Here is an 18,331-nt window from a genome sequence, read left to right as displayed (position 1 = left end):
CTTCACCAAAGTGTTGAGAGAATTAAATAATTTCATATACACTTAGAATTGTGCTTAGAACAGGGACGCTTGGGTGGTTCAGTCGGTTGGGCATCCGACTTTGGCTCAGGTCCGTTTGTGAGTTCACCCCGCGTCAGGCTCTGTGCTGACAGTCAGAGCCTGGAGACTGAGTCAAATTCTGTGTCTCCCTCTCTCTCTCCCCCCCTCCCTTACTCACGCCCCTCCCCTGCTCACGCTCTGTCTCTGTCTCTCTCAAAAATAAATAAACATTTTTTAAAAATTAAAAAAAAAAAGAACTGTGCTTGGCACACACATAGTTTTTGGTTTTTGATTTTAAACTTTTTATTTGACATAAAGAAAGTTAAAGAATAGTACAAAAAATACCTTTAAATCATTCATTAACATTTCATAAATGTTAACATTTGCCACATTTTCTTCCAATATCTCTTTCTTTCATACACCATTTTGTAGGGTTAGTCAGTGCAATAAGATGAAGGAAATATAAATAAAAAAGTAAAACTCTCTTTGTGAATGTCATGATTATGTCATTGAAAATCCTAAGGAATTTACTGAAAAAAGTAGAACTGATAATTGAATTTTACAAGATCACAGGATACAAGGTCAATAAATAAAAAACATCATATTTGTATATAGTAGCAATAAACAGTTGGAGAATGAGATTTTTAAAGATTGAGACATAATTCACAAAACATAAAATTCACCATTTTAGAGTATACAATTCAGTGGATTTGAGTGTATTCATAAGATTGTGCAGCCATCACCACTATCTTATTCTAGAACATTTACATCACCACCACCACCACCCCAAATTCCCTCATAGCCATCATCAAACATTCCCTATTCCCTCTTTCTTCTAACCTCTGATAACCGCTAATCTACTTTCTATCTCGGTGGATTTGCCTAATCTGGACATTTCACGTAAATGGAACGATATGCTATGAATGGCCTTTTTGTGTCTGACTTCTTTCACTTAGCATAATGTTTTCAAGGTTCATCATGTTGCAGCATATATCAGCACTTCATTCCTTTTTACCACTGAATAATATTCCATTGAATGGATAGGCCACATTTGTGTATTCATTCATAGGTTGGTGGACATTTGAGTATTTCCACACTTTGGTCATATAATTAATGCTGCTATGACTATTTGTACACAAATTTTTGTGTGAATGCATGTTTTTAATACTCTTGGGTATACATCTAGGAGTTAGAAATCAAATTTTTAAAATACCACTTGAAATAGTGTAAAAATACATGAACTACTTAAAGATGAACTTAACAAAATATATACAACACTTATACACTGAAACCTATGAACATTGATGAAAAATTTAAAAGGCCTCAATATCTTGAAAAATGTATTATGGAATGGAGGACTCAATTGTTAAGAAGTTGATTCTTCTTAAAAAAAAAGAGAGAGTGGGGCGCCTAGGTGGCTCAGTCAGTTGGGCATTTGACTCTTTATTTCGGCTCAGGTTATGGTCTTATGGTTCGTGGGTTCAAGCCCCGCATTGGGGCTCTGAGCTATCAGCTCTTAAAAAAGAGGTGGATTCTCCTTAAATTTTTCTTGTTTTTTTTAAAGTTTATTTATTTATTTTGAGAGAGAGAGAAAGGGCAATTGTGGGAGGGGCAGAGAGAGGGAGAGAGAGAATCCTAAGTAGGCTCCACACTGTCAGCATGGAGCCCAATGTGGAGCTTGAACACACAAACTGTGAGATCATGACCTGAGCTGAAGTCAGATGCTTAACCGACTGAGCCACCCAGGTACCCCAAAGTTTTCTTTTTTTTAAATGTTTATTTTTGAGAGAGAGAGAGAGAGAGAATGAGTGGAGCAGGGGCAGAGAGACAGGAGGACAGAGAATCTGAAGCAGGCTCTGCAATGACAGCAGAGAGCCCGATGTGGGGCTTAAATTCACAGAATTTTGAGGTCACGAGCTAAGCTGAAATTGGACGTTTAACCGACTGAACCACCCAGGCACCCCCTCCTTAAATTTTTCTATAAATTAAACTCAATCTTAGTAAAATTCTCCAAAGTATTTTGGTTTAGAAGTTGACAAGCTGATTCTAAAATATATATGGAAATGCAGAATACTTTCAATAGCCAAAGTAATTCGGGAAAAGAATAAAGTTGGAAGACTTATGCTATTTATTTTCAAGATTCAACTACAAAGCTGCAGTGAGCAAAACAGTATGATATTGGTATAAGGATAGGGACCAATGGAACAGAGAACCCCAAATGTATCTTCAATTGATTTCTGACAAAGGCTCCAATATAATTTAGATAATTTGGTGGGGAAAAGATAGCCTTGTAAATACATCCTGCTAACACAACTACATAGTTCGATGGGGGGGGATGGGGAATGAACCTTGACCCTAACTCCATATACACATAAAAATTAGACTTACATGTAAAAGCTGAAACTACACAATATCCAGGAGAAAACATAAGGAAATCTTCACAACTATGGGGCAGACAATAATTTCTTGGCAGGACACACAAAAAGACAATGAACATTACAAGAAAAGCTGATAAATTGGACTCTTCTGCTCTTTGAAAGACACTGTTAAGAAGATGAAAAGGCAAGCCACAACCTAGGAGAAAATATCTGCCAAACACATACATGACAAGAGACTTATCTCCAGAACATATACAGAACTCTTTAAAACTCAAAAGTTAAGAAGATAAACAAGGCAATTTAAAAAATGGCCACAGAGGGGCGCCTGGGTGGCACAGTTGGTTGAGCATCCAACTTCTGATTTCTGCTCAGGTCATGATCCCAGGGTCATTGGATGAAACCCTGTGTTGGGCTGTGCGCTGAGCATGGAGCCTGCTTAAGATTCTCTCTCTCTCCCTCCCCCTCTGGCCCTCTCCCCATGCTTGCCTGCTCCCCGCACCCAAATCAATCAATCAATCAATCAATCAATCAATCAATCAAGTGGTCACAGATTTTAATAAACACTTGATAAAAGAAGTTATATGAATGGTTAACAAGCATATAAAAAGGTATATTCTATCATCACTCATCAGGAAAATGCAAATTAAAATTACAATGAGATACCACTACATACCCACCAGAGTGCGTAAAATTAAAAGACTGATAACAGCAAGACTTGGCAAGGATATGGAGCCATTGGAACCTTCATACATTCCTTTTGGGAGTGTAAAATAGTTCTACCACTTTGAGAAACAACTTGGTAGTTTCTTATAAAGTTAAGCATACACTCACCTATTACTAGCTGTTCTACTCCTAGGTATTTACCCGAAGGAACTGAAAGCATGTATCTACACAAAGACTCATAAATGAATGTTCATAGTAGCTTTATTCATAAGTGCTTATCAGCAGATGAATGGATAAATATCAATACAATGAAAATCTATTCACCAATAAATAGAAATAAACTACAAATATGTTCAACAATATTCTGCTGAATGAAAGAAACCAGACACTGAAGAATACATGTCATGTGATTCGATTTATGTAAAATTCTAACATAGGCAAACTAATCTATAGTGATATAAAGTAGATCAGTGGTAGCCTGAGGCTAGAGACTCAGAAAGGGACAAATGGGAACTTTCTGCACTTGGGATGATTATTACATTGGTGTCAATTTTTGTTAAAATTCATGGAACTGCTCACTGAAGATGGCTTCATTTTATAGCATGTAAATTATACACAAGTAAAGTTGTTATAAATGTCAGAAACAATTCATAGAATATAAACAATGCTTTTGGAAATTAAAGCATGACAATCTCAAAAAGTTAAAATTTGGGGTGCCTGACTGGCTCAGTTGGTAGAGCTTGCAACTCTTGATCTCATGGTTGTGAGTTCAAGCCCCACATTGGGGGTAGAGGTTATATAGAAAAATAAAATCTTTAAAAAAGTTAAAATTTGATAGAGTTGGAAGTTAAAGTATAAGAACTTATGCAGAAAGTAGGATAAATGGAGAAAGAAATGGAAAATAGTAGATCAATTCAGGAAGTCCAATATTTCTTTTTTTTTTTTTTTCAACGTTTATTTATTTTTGGGACAGAGAGAGACAGAGCATGAACGGGGGAGGGGCAGAGAGAGAGGGAGACACAGAATCGGAAACAGGCTCCAGTCTCTGAGCCAACAGCCCAGAGCCTGACGCGGGGCTCGAACTCACGGACCGCGAGATCGTGACCTGGCTGAAGTCGGACGCTTAACCGACTGCGCCACCCAGGCGCCCCAGGAAGTCCAATATTTCAACCATTAGGAATTACACAAAAAGTGGAAGAAACAAAGGAGAAGAAAAAATTATACATGAAGCCAAAAATTATAGATGAAAATTTCCTAGATTTGGGGGTGTGGAGGTGGGACACAGATCTCTATATTGAAAGGAGATATTAGATACCATGAACAATAAATGAAAACCTATACCAAGACTCAGAATAATGAATTGGAGATCACCAGGGATAAAAAGATTTGAAAAGGTTCCAGAGGATGGAAACTGGACTTTAGGAGACAAGAACAAAAACAGGAGACCAGTGTTATGGGATGAACTGAAGTTGAAGCCTTAACCTTCAGTATCTAAGAATATGACTAGATTTGGGGCACCTGGGTGGCTCAGTCGGATAGGCGTCCGACTTCAGTTCAGGTCATGATCTCACAGTCCATGAGTTTGAGCCCCCTGTGCTGACAGCTTAGAGCCTGGAGCCTGCTTCGGATTCTGTGCCTCCCTCTCTCTCTGAACCAGGCCCCCACTCCCCACCCCTGCCAGGCTCAGGCTCTGTCTCTGTCTCTCTCAAAAATAAATAAACATTAAAAAAAAAAAGAATATGATTAGATTTGACAATAGGATATTTAAAGGGTTGGTTAAGTAAACATGATGGCTTTAGGGTAGGCCCTAATCCAATATGGCTGATGTCCTTCTTCTTTTCTTTTTTTTTAAGTTTATTGATTTTTTCTGAGAGAGAAAGACAGCAGGGCGGGGGGCAGAGAGAAATGGAGAGAAAGAATCCCAAGTAGGCTCTGCACTTACAGTACAGAACCTGACATGGGGCTCAAACCCACCAACCAAGAGATCATGACCTGATCCGAAATCAACAGTCAGATGCTCAACTGACTGAGCCACCCAGGCACTCCTGATGGGTGTCCTTCTAAGAAGAGGAGATCAGGACTGAGACATATATCAAGGGAAGGCCATCTAGAACATGGAGAGAGGATGACTATCTACAAACCAAGTACAGAGGCCTCCAAAGAAATCAGCTTTGCTGATGTTGATCTCAAGACTTCTAGCCTCCAGAATTGTAAGAAAATAAATTTTCATGGTTTAAGGGGAAAAAAAGGTTCTATTGGAAATAAAAGGTCATATGTAAAGGAATTGAATGAGAATGCTATTAGAAATTTTTAGATCTTGGGGCGCCTGGGTGGCGCAGTTGGTTAAGCGTCCGACTTCAGCCAGGTCACGATCTCGCGGTCCGTGAGTTCGAGCCCCGCGTCAGGCTCTGGGCTGATGGCTCAGAGCCTGGAGCCTGTTTCCGATTCTGTGTCTCCCTCTCTCTCTGCCCCTCCCCCGTTCATGCTCTGTCTCTCTCTGTCCCAAAAATAAATAAAAAAAACGTTGAAAAAAAAAAAAAAAAGAAATTTTTAGATCTTGTTTTTAAGTAGTTTCTATACCCAATGTGGGGCTCAAACTCACAACCCCAAGATCAAGAGCCACATGCTCCTCTAAGTCAGCCACGTACCCCAAGAATGCTATTAGAATTCTTAATGGCAATTAGATGGTAAAAGATATTAGAGCAGGGGTGCATGGGTGGCTCAGTTAGTTAAGCGTCCGACTTTGGCTCAGGTCATGATCTCACAGTTCGTGAGTTCAAGCCCCGCATCAAGCTTTGTGCTGACAGTTTAGAGCCTGGAGCCATTTCAGATTCTGTGTCTCCCTCTCTCTCTACTCCTCCCCTGCTCATGCTCTCTCTCTCTCTCCTTCAAAAATAAATAAAAACATAAAAAAAAAGATATTAGAGCAATATCTACAACATGCCAAGGAGAATGATTTTTAACCTAGAACATTACACACAACAAATTGTAAATCAAATGTGAGAGTAAAGAAGACATTCAGAGGCATTCAAGGATTAGGGTCTGACCCACTCTTTTTTAGTTCCTTTTCCTTTGGGTATGCCTTGGCTAACTGAGGAATAGGACCAATTTCCCCAAATTATTCTCAATATTATTGTCTTTTAGGGGTGCCTGGTAGCTCAGTTGGTTAAGCATATGACTTTGGCTCAGGTCATGATTTCATGGCTCTCCTGAATTCAAGCTGTGCTGACAGCTCAGAGCCTAGAGCCTGCTTTGGATTCTGTTCCTCCCTCTCTCTCTGCCTCTCCCTCGCTCGTTTTCTGTGTGTCTCTCTCTCAAAAATAAACATTAAAAAAACTTTAAAAAATATTGTCTTTTATATAAACACTTTAACCTATTCAAGATTGTTTAATGCTAACAATTGTAGGAAAATGAACAAGATGAATGAAAATGGTAAATACTGAGACATTGCAAAGTCTTCGAGAAACAATAATAATATTAGTATTAGGTGTTTACTCACATTTCTATAACACTTTATAACTGAAAGACTTTTTAACATACTCATATGAACTGAGAGATAATAGAGAAACTATTTGGCCTAGAAATTGGCACATGATAGATGCTTATGGTATACAGACCGTAAGGTGGTCCCCAATGATTCCTCAGGTCTGTATTCATACCTTTGTAACTCTCCTCTCCTCAAGTGCAGGTGGAACTTGTGACTTTGTTCTAACCAATAGAAAGTAGCAAAAGTAATGGGATATCACTGCTGGGATTATGTTACATGACATAAGGCTTCCTTTTCTAGCAGACACACTCCAAAGATCTCTCAGCTGGGTTGATAAAGTGCCCATGTTGATAAATCCTATGTGGAGGGAACAGCAAACAGCTTCTAGAAAATGCAAGTAACCTCTGCAGCTGAGGTCGGCCTTTAGCTTCCAGCCTATAAGGGCTTTCAGTCCTACAGATCAAGGAATTGAATTCTGCCATCAAACTGAGTGAGCACGAAAGTGGGTTCTTCCACATTGAAGCCTGCAGATGAGAACACAGCTTGGCCAGCACCTGGATTGCAGCCTTGTTAGACACGGAGGAGAGGACCTTGTAAGCTGCGCCTGGACTCTTGACTCAGGAACTGTGGGATAATAAATGTGTATTGTTTGAAGGCATTAAATTTGTTATACAGCAAAAGAAAACGACTACAGTCCTCAACAAATGTAATCGGTTTGAAATGCAAATGAGGTTAGGGCTACTGTCTAATAGCCTTTTTCTTTTTTTTAAAGAATTTTTTAAATGTTTACTTATTTTTGAGAGAGAGAGAGAGAGAGAGAGAGAGAGAGAGACAGAGCATGAGCAGGGGAGGGGCAGAGAGAGAGGGACACACAGAATCCAAAGCAGGCTCCAGGCTGTTAGCACAGAGCTTGACAGACAGTACAGAGCCTGATGTGGGGCTCAAACTCACAAATCATGAGTTCATGACCTGAGTTGAAGTTGGACGCTTACTCAATTGAGCCACCCAGGTACCCCTAATAGCCTTCTTTCTGACTGTCCTGTTGTTTCTGGACTGTTTAGTCCCTGCCCCACCTCATCTGGTTTGGTACAAGAGATCCTAACTAGTCTTGCCACCTGTCTTCGAATGATTTTTTTTAAGACTTTATTTTTAAGTCATTTCTATAGCCAACATGGGAATCAAACTCACAACCCCGAGATCAAGAGTTGCATGCTCTACTGTGCTCTACCAATTGAACTAGCCAAGCTCCCCAAGGATGGTTTTTGATCTGATGAGAGCTTCTGGTTTTTCTGCTCAACATCCTTTTGCCCCTGATTTAGTAATAGCATCCACTTCTTTCAGGGAACTGTCTCTCCCCAACTTCCAATCAAAATATGCTGCACTCTGGATACAAGATAGGTACATGAACCAGGCCTGCTCGCAAATATGACCCATGCCTGGCCAATTAGAATCTTGGTGTTTTTCCTTTTTTAGAACCATTTTTTATTTAAAAAAATTATTATTATTTTAAGTAGACTCCATGCTCAACATGGGGTTGGAACTCACGACCCTGAGATCAAGAGTCCTATGTTCTTCTGACTAAGCCAGCCAGGTGGCCCAAGCTTTTGTGACTTTCAACTAGAGTTCTGACTTCTATCTTTTAGACCTGTCTCCTAACCAATTTACAAGTGACTGCGTCATTTCTTCCAATCTTTGAGTGAGAAAAATGTGCTTAGAATCAGCAATGGATTCTAGACAATATTGCACTAACTTTGTACGGGTATCTCTAATCAACCCCACCTCCTAAATCTTTATGGTTGTAATCCCCAAAGTTCTTCTTCTCCATATTAGTGTTTCTTTTATTTTTTAATGTTTATTCTTGATAGAGGGCGCTAGAGCATGAGTGGAGCCATCTAGGTGCCCTGTAAATTAGTGTTTCTGTTCGAAGCATATTCACTAAACTGTTAGGACAGGTTCCTCCTTAGATGATGTGGCTATGCCATGTAGTTTTTAAAAATTTGTATCTGTGTTTCTTTCACAATCTCATCACAGTAATCAAAATCTAGGATATATTTTTGACTCCCTTGAAATTTCACTTATAGGCTTTGTCTAGTTAAATATACACAAAAATAATTACTAAGCCAATTCATTTCCCCCCAATCTTTAATAGCATATAAAGAAGTATTAAAAAAAAAACCTTTCAATTGGCCCTAGGAAACCTTTGTCTTAAAAATTTTTTTTTATTAATAAACTTTACTTTTTAGAGCAGGTTTAGGGTCAAAGCAAAATTGATAGGAAAGTACAGAGAATTCCCAATACCCTCTGTCCTCCTCCCACAAACAACATCCCCCACTATCAACATCCCACACCACAGTGGTACATTTGTTTTAATCAATGAACCTATGTTGACACATCATTATCACCCAAAGTCCATAGTTTACATTGCAGTTCACTCTTGCTGTTGTGCAATTTGTGGATTTGGACAAACATGTAATGACATGTATTTACCATTAAAATATCATACAGAGTAGTTTCACTGCCTTAAAAATCCTCTCTGCTCCACCTATCACCCCTAATCCCTTACAACCACTGGTCTTTCTACTATTCCCATAGTTTCACCTTTCCAGGCGAAATTGGAATCATACAGGATATAGACTTTTCAGATTGGCTTTTTTCACTTAGTAACATGCATTTCCATTTCCATCATGTGTTTTCATGGCTTGATAGTTAATTTCTTTTTAGCATTGAATAATATTCCATTATCTCAAAAAACATTTTTTTAATGTATACTTTTGAGAGAGAGAGAGAGAGAGAGAATGAGCAGGGGAGGGACAGAGAGAGAGAGGGAGACATAGAATCTGAAGCAGGATCCAGGCTCTGAGCTGTCAGCACAGAGCCTGATGTGGGGCTCGAACTCATGAACCGTGAGATCATGACCTGAACCAAAGTTGGATGCTTAAACAACTGAGCCCCCCAGATGCCTCTATTCCATTATCTTTTAATGTTTATTTATTTTTTGAGAAAGAGAGAGAGAGACCGACAGACAGAGGGTGAGTGGGGGAAGGGCAGAAAGAGAGGGAGACACAGAATCCAATGCAGGCTCTAGGCTCCAAGCTGTCAGCACAGAGCTCAACCCCACAATCAAAGGAATGAGAAGAAAAGCTAGTTACTAGGAGAAAATAATTGCAAAAGATTCACCTGATAAAGGAGTTACAAAGAACCCATAAACCGTGAGATCATGACCCGAGCCGAAGTGGGAGCCTTAATCAACTGAGCCACTCAGGCTCACCAACCCCCCCCATTCCATTACCTTAAAGTAACATGGTTTATTTGCCTACTGAAGGGCATCTTGGTTGCTTCCAAGTTTTGGCAATTGTAAGTAAAACTGTTATAAACACTGATGTGAGGGTTTTTGTGTGGATGTACATTTTCAACTCATTTGGGTAAATAATAAGGAGCATGATTGCTGGATCAAACGGTAAGCATAATTAGTTATGTAAGAAGCTGCTAAACTGTCCTCGAAAGTGACTGTACCATTTTGTACTTCAACCAGCAATAAATGAGAGTTCTTGTTGCTCTACATTGTCACCAACACTTAGTGTTTGTGTTATAGATTTTGGTCATTTTATTTATTATTTTTTTTTTAATTTATTTTTTTTTTCAACGTTTATTTATTTTGGGGACAGAGAGAGACAGAGCACGAATGGGGGAGGGGCAGAGAGAGAGGGAGACACAGAACCGGAAACAGGCTCCAGGCTCTGAGCCATCAGCCCAGAGCCCGACGCGGGGCTCGAACTCACGGACCGCGAGATCGTGACCTGGCTGAAGTCGGACGCTTAACCGACTGCGCCACCCAGGCGCCCCAATTTTGGTCATTTTAAATAGGTGTGTAGTGGTAACTCTTAGTTGCTTTTATTTGCAATTCTCTAATGACATACGATGCTGACATCCTTACTTGCCATCCACACATTTTCTTTGGTGAGGTGGCTGTTCAGTTCTTTTGTCCATTTTAAAAATCAGAGTTGTTAGTTTTCTTATTGTTGATTTCTAAGCGTTCTTTGTATAATTTGGACAAGAGTCCTTTATCAGATGAGTATTTTGCAAATATTTTCTCCCAGTAACTAGCTTCTCTTCTTGTTCCCTTGATTAAAGTAATTTTAAGGAGGGGCGCCTGGGTAGTTCAGTCAGTTAAGCTTCTGACTTCAGGTCAGGTAATGATCTCGCCGTGCGTGAGTTCAAGTCCCACATCTGGCTCTGTGCTGCCAGCTCAGAGCCTGGAGCCTGCTTTGGATTCTGTGTCTCCCTCTCTTTCTGCCCCTCCCCCACTCGAGCTCTGTCTCTCAAAAATAAACATTAAACAAAAAAATTTTTTAAATAAACAATAAGAAAATTTTAAAAATTATAATTTTAAGGAGTATAAGTATTAACATTTGTGTATAACTCAATTGGATACAAAAAAATTTTGAGGTAGTCTAAATGTTTAGCATGAAGTAACGTTTAATAATAACCAGTGTTTATTTATGGGTATGATGCTTAGTATTACTTTTTAAAAACCTTTATTTTTAAATAATCTCTACACCCCCATGAGGCTTGCCCTCACGACCCTGAGGTCAAGAGTCAGATATTCTGCTGAGCCAGCCAGGTGCCTGGATACTCAGTATTACTTAATATGTTTCTCTTAAGCTGGAAGTAATTTTATTCCCATAATTTAATATAACATTACTATATTTTCTTATCATTTTTAGGTTATGTATAGATATAGGCCACAGAAATAAATTCAGTTTTGAGGAGTAATATATTTGCCTCAAACAACATATTAAATACTAAAACTGTGTTAAGGGGCACCTGGGTGGCTCAGTCGGTTGAGAGACTGACTTCAGCTCTGGTCATGATCTCACGGTGAGTTCAAGCCCCACGCTGGGCTCTGTGCTGACAGCTCAGAGCCTGGAGCCTGCTTCAGATTCTGTGTCTCCCTCTCTCTCTCTGCCCCTCCCCCGCTACTGTTCTGTTTCTCAAAAATAAATTAAAACGCTAAAAAATTTTTTTAAAAACAACTGCATCAAAGAAAATAGCACGTTCAGGGCACCTGGGTGGCTCAGTCGGTTAAGTGTCCAACCCTTGGTTTTGGCTGGGGTCATGATCTCATGGCTTGGTGGGTTTGAGCCCCATATTGGGCTCTGGGCTGGTGGCACAAAGCCAGCTTGGGATTCTCTCTCTCTCCCTCTCTCTCTGCCCCTCCCTCACTTGCACTGTCCCTGTCTCTCTCAAAATAAATAAACTTAAAAAATAAAAAGGAAAATAGCACTTTCACAAGTGTAACAAAATTGTTTAAATAGAAGGCTAGCCCCACTTAAATAGAAGATATTCACAGCAACACCATGCTGTAAACACTGTTTTGAAATGCGCTGTTCACATTAAATTCACAATATTTTTCGCATTACATAAGAAGAATGTTTAATTGAAACAAGTAACAGTTATTTAGTATAAAGTTTATTCACATGTATAAAAGTGTCTGGATTTAAGGAAATCCATTAAAACAAAAATATAATTAAGGCTGTAAGAAAAATGTGCATTCAAAACAATGGTTGAAAGTGGAATGTATCAGTATATGTCATATATGTTCCTAAATGTCACGTAGATAGGATCTACAAAAGACTCTAGTTTTTTTTCTTTTAATTGAATATCTTAATTTTAATTTTTTTTTCAATATATGAAATTTATTGTCAAATTGGTTTCCATACAACACCCAGTGCTCATCCCAAAAGGTGCCCTCCTCAATACCCATCACCCACCCTCCCCTCCCTCCCATCCCCCATCAACCCTCAGTTTGGTCTGTTTTTAAGAGCCTCTTATGCTTTGGCTGTCTCCCACTCTAACCTCTTTTTTTTTTTCCCCTTCCCCTCCCCCATGGGTTTCTGTTAAGTTTCTCAGGATCCACATAAGAGTGAAAACATATGGTATCTGTCTTCCTCTGTATGGCTTATTTCACTTAGCATAACACTCTCTAGTTCCATCCATGTTGCTACAAAGGGCCATATTTCATTCTTTCTCATTGCCACATAGTACTCCATTGTGTATATAAAGCACAATTTTTTTGTCCATTCATCAGTTGATGGACATTTAGGCTCTTTCCATAATTTGGCTATTGTTGAGAGTGCTGCTATAAACATTGGGGTACAAGTGCCCCTATGCATCAGTACTCCTGTATCCCTTGGGTAAATTCCTAGCAGTGCTATTGCTGGGTCATAGGGTAGGTCTATTTTTAATTTTTTGAGGAACCTCCACACTGTTTTCCAGAGTAGCTGCACCAATTTGCATTCCCACAAACAGTGTAAGAGGGTTCCCATTTCTCCACATCCTCTCCAGCATCTATAGTCTCCTGATTTGTTCATTTTGGCCACTCTGGCGTGAGGTGATATCTGAGTGTGGTTTTGATTTGTATTTCCCTGATGAGGAGCGACGTTGAGCATCTTTTCATGCGCCTGTTGGCCATCCGGATGTCTTCTTTAGAGAAGTGTCTATTCATGTTTTCTGCCCATTTCTTCACTGGGTTATTTGTTTTTCGGGTGTGGAGTTTGGTGAGCTCTTTATAGATTTTGGATACTAGCCCTTTGTCCGATATGTCATCTGCAAATGTCTTTTCCCATTCCATTGGGCGCCTTTTAGTTTTGTTGGTTGTTTCCTTTGCTGTGCAGAAGCTTTTTATCTTCATAAGGTCCCAGTAGTTCATTTTTGCTTTTAATTCCCTTGCCTTTAGGGGATGTGTCAAGTAAGAAATTGCTGCAGCTGAGGTCAGAGAGGAAAAGACTTTAGTTTTTAAAAATTACAGACATTATAGACACTCCTCTAATAGTATAAATGCTATACACAATATTTCAAAGCAAAATAATAACTGATAAAAATAGAATTCACATTAAATTAGAACAAAAACAGTTCTAGAACAAAAAATTAAGCTTTTGAGCAGCACTAACAAACCTTTTCTTATCAAAAAATTCTCTTGTACCTATATAGGAAAAGCACACACACACATAAATTATCTGAGAGGTAGAAAAATTGATTTGAATTTTACAGGCCCATGGGAAACCAAAGATACAGAAGACACTGTTGTTCTAGTTTTTATAGTTTCAAGAGTTTTTACCCCACTCTGTATTCATTCAGAGGGTACAATATTGTTTTTCAAAGTTTATTTATTTATTTTGAGGGAGAGAGAGAGAGAGAGAGAGAGAACAAGTACGGGAGGAGCAGAGGGAGGCAGAGAGAGAGAATCCCAAGCACACTCCACAGGGTTAGCGCAGAGCCTGATGCTGGGCTCAGTCCCACAAACTGAGCTGAATCATGACCTGAGCTGAAATCAAGAGTCAGACACTTAATTGACTAGGCCACCCAGGTGCTCCTATTATTATTTTTAATGTTTATTTATATATTTCGAGAGAAAGTGAGAGGGAGAGAGAGAGAGAGAGAGAGAGAGAGAGAGAGGCGTCTGTGTGCACATCTGCACAAGCAGGGGAGGGGTAGAGAGAGAGGGAGAGAGAGAATCCCAAGCAGGCTCCATGATCAACACAGAGCCCATTGCAGGGCTTGATCCCATGACCATGAGACCACAGTCTGAGCTGAAATCAAGAGTCGGATGCCACCCACATGCCCCATCAGAGGGTACATTATTAAATGAAAAACTTTGACACAATTTGTGCTCTTTGATTTTTTTCATTTTGAAAAAACAATATTCTGTGTAGAATTAAATATCCTATTGAAGGTATAACCTTTTAATGCCTATTTGTCTTTTTTCGTGTCCAGTTCCCTTTTTATACCCATATTCCATCATTTCCTGATTGTAATGGAGGAGTTGTAATGATCTAGTTAAAAACAAACTGTATTTCAAAGTGTTTTTTTTTTAATTTATTTAAGTAATCTCTGCACCCCACTTGGGGCTTGAACTCACTACCCCAAGATCAAGAGTCCCATGCTCTTCCACCTGAGTCAACCAGGCGCCCCTAAATACAAACCTTATTTCAAAATAGATTTAATGGTTAACACTAATAAGTTTCTTGGGGAAGAAGCACGAATAAAACAGATCAAACAGAAAAAATCCACTACCCAAAGTACTACAAGAATTCAGACTGCTGAATGAGAGAAATATATGCCAATAATTTTATATTAAGATATTTTTCTTTCTATTATTATAAGCAGTTACCAGTTATGGAATTAATATACAATGTTATATTAGTGTCAGGTACAACATATGTTCAACAATTCTATACACTATTCAGTGCTAACCATGATAAAGGTAGTCCCCATCTGTAACCAATGTTTAAAATATTATTGACTATATTTCCTGTGCTGTACTTTTCATCCCTGTGACTTATTTATTTTATAACCAGAAGTTTATACCTTTTAATCCCTTTTATCTATTTTATCCCATCTCCCCACCCACCTTCCCTCTGGCAACCATCAATCTGTTCTCTGCATTTAAGGGTCTGTTTGTTTGTTCATTTTGTTTGTTTGTTTCTTAGATTCTACCTATATGTGAAATCATATGGTATCTGTCTTTCTTTGCGTGACTTATTTAGCAGAATACCCTCTAGGTCTATCCATGTTGTCTTAAGTAGCAAGATCTCATTCTTTTTTTTATGGCTGAGTGATACTCCATTATATGTATGCCACATCTTTATCCATCTGTTGATGGACACTTGTGTTGCTTCCATGTCTTGGCAATTGTAAGCAATTCTGCAATAAAATATAGGATTATCTTTCTGAATTAGTGTTTTCATTTCCTTTGGGTAAATACACAGTAGTAGAATTACTGGATCATAAGGTTTTTTATCTTTACTTTTTCGAGGAACCTCTGTACTCTTTTCTACAGTGTCTGTACTAATTTACATTCCTCACGAAAAGTCCATGAGGTTCCTTTTTTTCCACATCCTTGCCAACACTTATTTCTTGTCTTTTTTGATACTAGCCATTCTGACAAGTATAAGGTGATATCTCATTGTGGTTTTGATTTGCATTTCCCTGATGGCTAGAGATTTTGAGCATCTTTTCATGTGTCTGTTTTCCATCTGTATGTCTTCTTTGGAAAAATGTTCAGTTCTTCTTCCCACTTTTAAATTGGATTGTTTGTTCAGTGTTGAGTTGTATAAGCTCTTTATATATTTTGGATATTAATTCCTTGTTGGATGTATCATTTGCAAATATCTCCCATTCAGTGGGTTGTCTTTTTGTTTTGTTGATGGTTTCCTTTGCTGTGTAGAAGCATTTTATTTTGGTGTAGTCTCATACCACATTTTCCTTTGTATAAAGCATTATGAGCTCAACATTGGATGTTTTACAAATACCAGGGATTTCACAACCTTAGTGATGAATTCTAGATTAATTCAAGTTAGAGCAACAGTTTTACCCTAAATGATGGCATATAACAAATCTAGGCTACTGCTGGGAGAGAGGGGTTGTCATAGTTTCTGAAGTTAGCTTTGCAATTAGACTCTCGTGTGTCAGTGGTAGTAAACAAGTTCAAGGAATATTTCAAATTATGATTCAATAAGAGATACATCTTATCTTATATTTTTCTTTTCTTTTAAAAGTTTATTTATTTAAATAATCTGTATACCCAATGTGGGGCTTGAATTTATGACCCTGAGATTAAGAGAGGCATGCTGCTCTGACTGAGCCAGCCAGGTGCCTGTCTTATATTTCTATTCATCCTAAGAAATACATGTGTGTGAGAATATGTACACCTATGTGTAATATATGTACTTATATATGTTTACGTATGACATATGTATGACATATATGACAAATGCTCATAAATTTCTCATACAGACTTAGTATTAAGTAATAAGATCCTTGTTTTTCATAATTTGAGACAATGCAATTCTAGACACATACATATACATATAGCTATATACCCTTATGTATATATGACAAATGGTCATCAATTTTTCATACAGAACTAGAATTAAGTAATAAGGTCCCTGTTCTTTGTAATTTGAGACAGCATAATTCTATAGGTATGAGATGGGCCTGGAAAAGTGTGCTTGCCCTTTCTAAACCTAGCTCTCACCAACATGTTAGATTTAGGGCAAGTTATCCTTCTACACCTCAGTCTGACTGCTACAAAATGAGCAAAGTAGAATTTGCCTCTGACATTTTATTTTTTTTTTAAGTTCTTATTTATTTATTTATTTATTTATGTTTATTTTTGAGACAGAGACAGAGACAGAGTGTGAGTGGAGGAGGGGCAGAGAGAGAGGGAGACACAAAATCCTAAACAGGCTCCAGGCTCTAAGCTGTCAGCACAGAGCCCGATGTGGGGCTCGAACTCACAAACCATGAGATCATGACCTGAGCTGAATTTGGATACTTAACTGACTGAGCCACCCAGGTGCCCCTGCCTCTGACATTTTAAAGAAAATTAAAATAAGGGCAAAGTGCAAAGTTATATCAGAAAAGTATCTATGGAAAGTCAAAGTATGATTAATAGTAATTTTCTTTTTTTTTTTAATAATCTCTACACCAAATGTGGGGATCAAACTCATGACCTCCAGATCAAGACTTGCATGTTCTACTGACTAAGCCAGCCAGGTGCCCCATAATGGTAAAATTTTTATAGGTAATGTAGGACGCTCTAAAGAGACTACTTTTGGGGTACCTGGCTGGCTCAGTCAGTGGAGCACATGACTCTTGATCTCAAGGTTGTGAGTTCAAGCCTCACATTGGGCATGGAACCTACGTAAAATAAAGATTAAAAAAATTTTTTAGGACTTCTTTTCCTGGGGTGCCTGGCTGGCTCAGTTTGTGGAGCATACAACTCTTGATCTTGGGGCTGTGAGTTTGAACCCCACAGTGGGTGTAGAGATTACTTAAAAATAAAATCTTTAAAAAAATAAAAATACTCTTAAAAATTGAGAATAAACTGAGGGCTGATGGGGAGTGGGAGGGAGGGAGGGTGGGTGATGGGCATTGAGAAGGGCACCTGTTGGGATGAACACTGGGTGTTGTATGGAAAACAATTGAAAATAAATTTCATATTAAAAAATAAAAATAAAAAAGTAAAAAGACTACTTTTTTTTTTAAATTTTTTTTTTCAACGTTTATTTATTTTTGGGACAGAGAGAGACAGAGCATGAACGGGGGAGGTGCAGAGAGAGAGGGAGACACAGAATCGGAAACAGGCTCCAGGCTCTGAGCCATCAGCCCAGAGCCTGACGCGGGGCTCGAACTCCCGGACCGCGAGATCGTGACCTGGCTGAAGTCGGACGCTTAACCGACTGCGCCACCCAGGCGCCCCAAAAGACTACTTTTTAAAATTATACCTAAATTTTGCTAGATGATTTCTTTGTGCCAAGCAACTAAAGAGACCCCATAATCTAGAAGGATAAAGTGGTTGCAGTCTGAAATGATTAAGGTCTTGCTTATATCCGCCTTAAGATCATGTTGTCTTAAAAGAGAGACATATACACTCACACACACATATTGGAATGATAATTTATACTTTGTAAACATTTAATTGGAAGGAATTACCAAATACATGTGGGTTTTAGTTTCACTTCTGTAAAAATTATAAAACAAAATACAATTTTACACATGGTCTTAAATAATTGGAAAATGCAATGCCTAGCAAAACAAAAAGAACAGAATTTTCTACTTTATTTGTCAGGAGTATGTTATTTCTTAAGTTCCTGCAAAGAGAAAACAAATTCACATTTACTTACATAAATGTGTGCAAACACACTCACTCCAGAGGTTTATAGCTTATATTCTACTACATTTTTAAGGAAGACTAGTCATA

This window comes from Lynx rufus, unplaced genomic scaffold, assembly GCF_022079265.1.
Source record: "Lynx rufus isolate CCGP_SWC_20201006 ecotype Redwood Valley unplaced genomic scaffold, mLynRuf1.p SCAF_9, whole genome shotgun sequence".
NCBI classification, from domain to species: Eukaryota; Metazoa; Chordata; class Mammalia; order Carnivora; family Felidae; genus Lynx; species Lynx rufus.
This window is presented reverse-complemented; position numbering follows the sequence as displayed.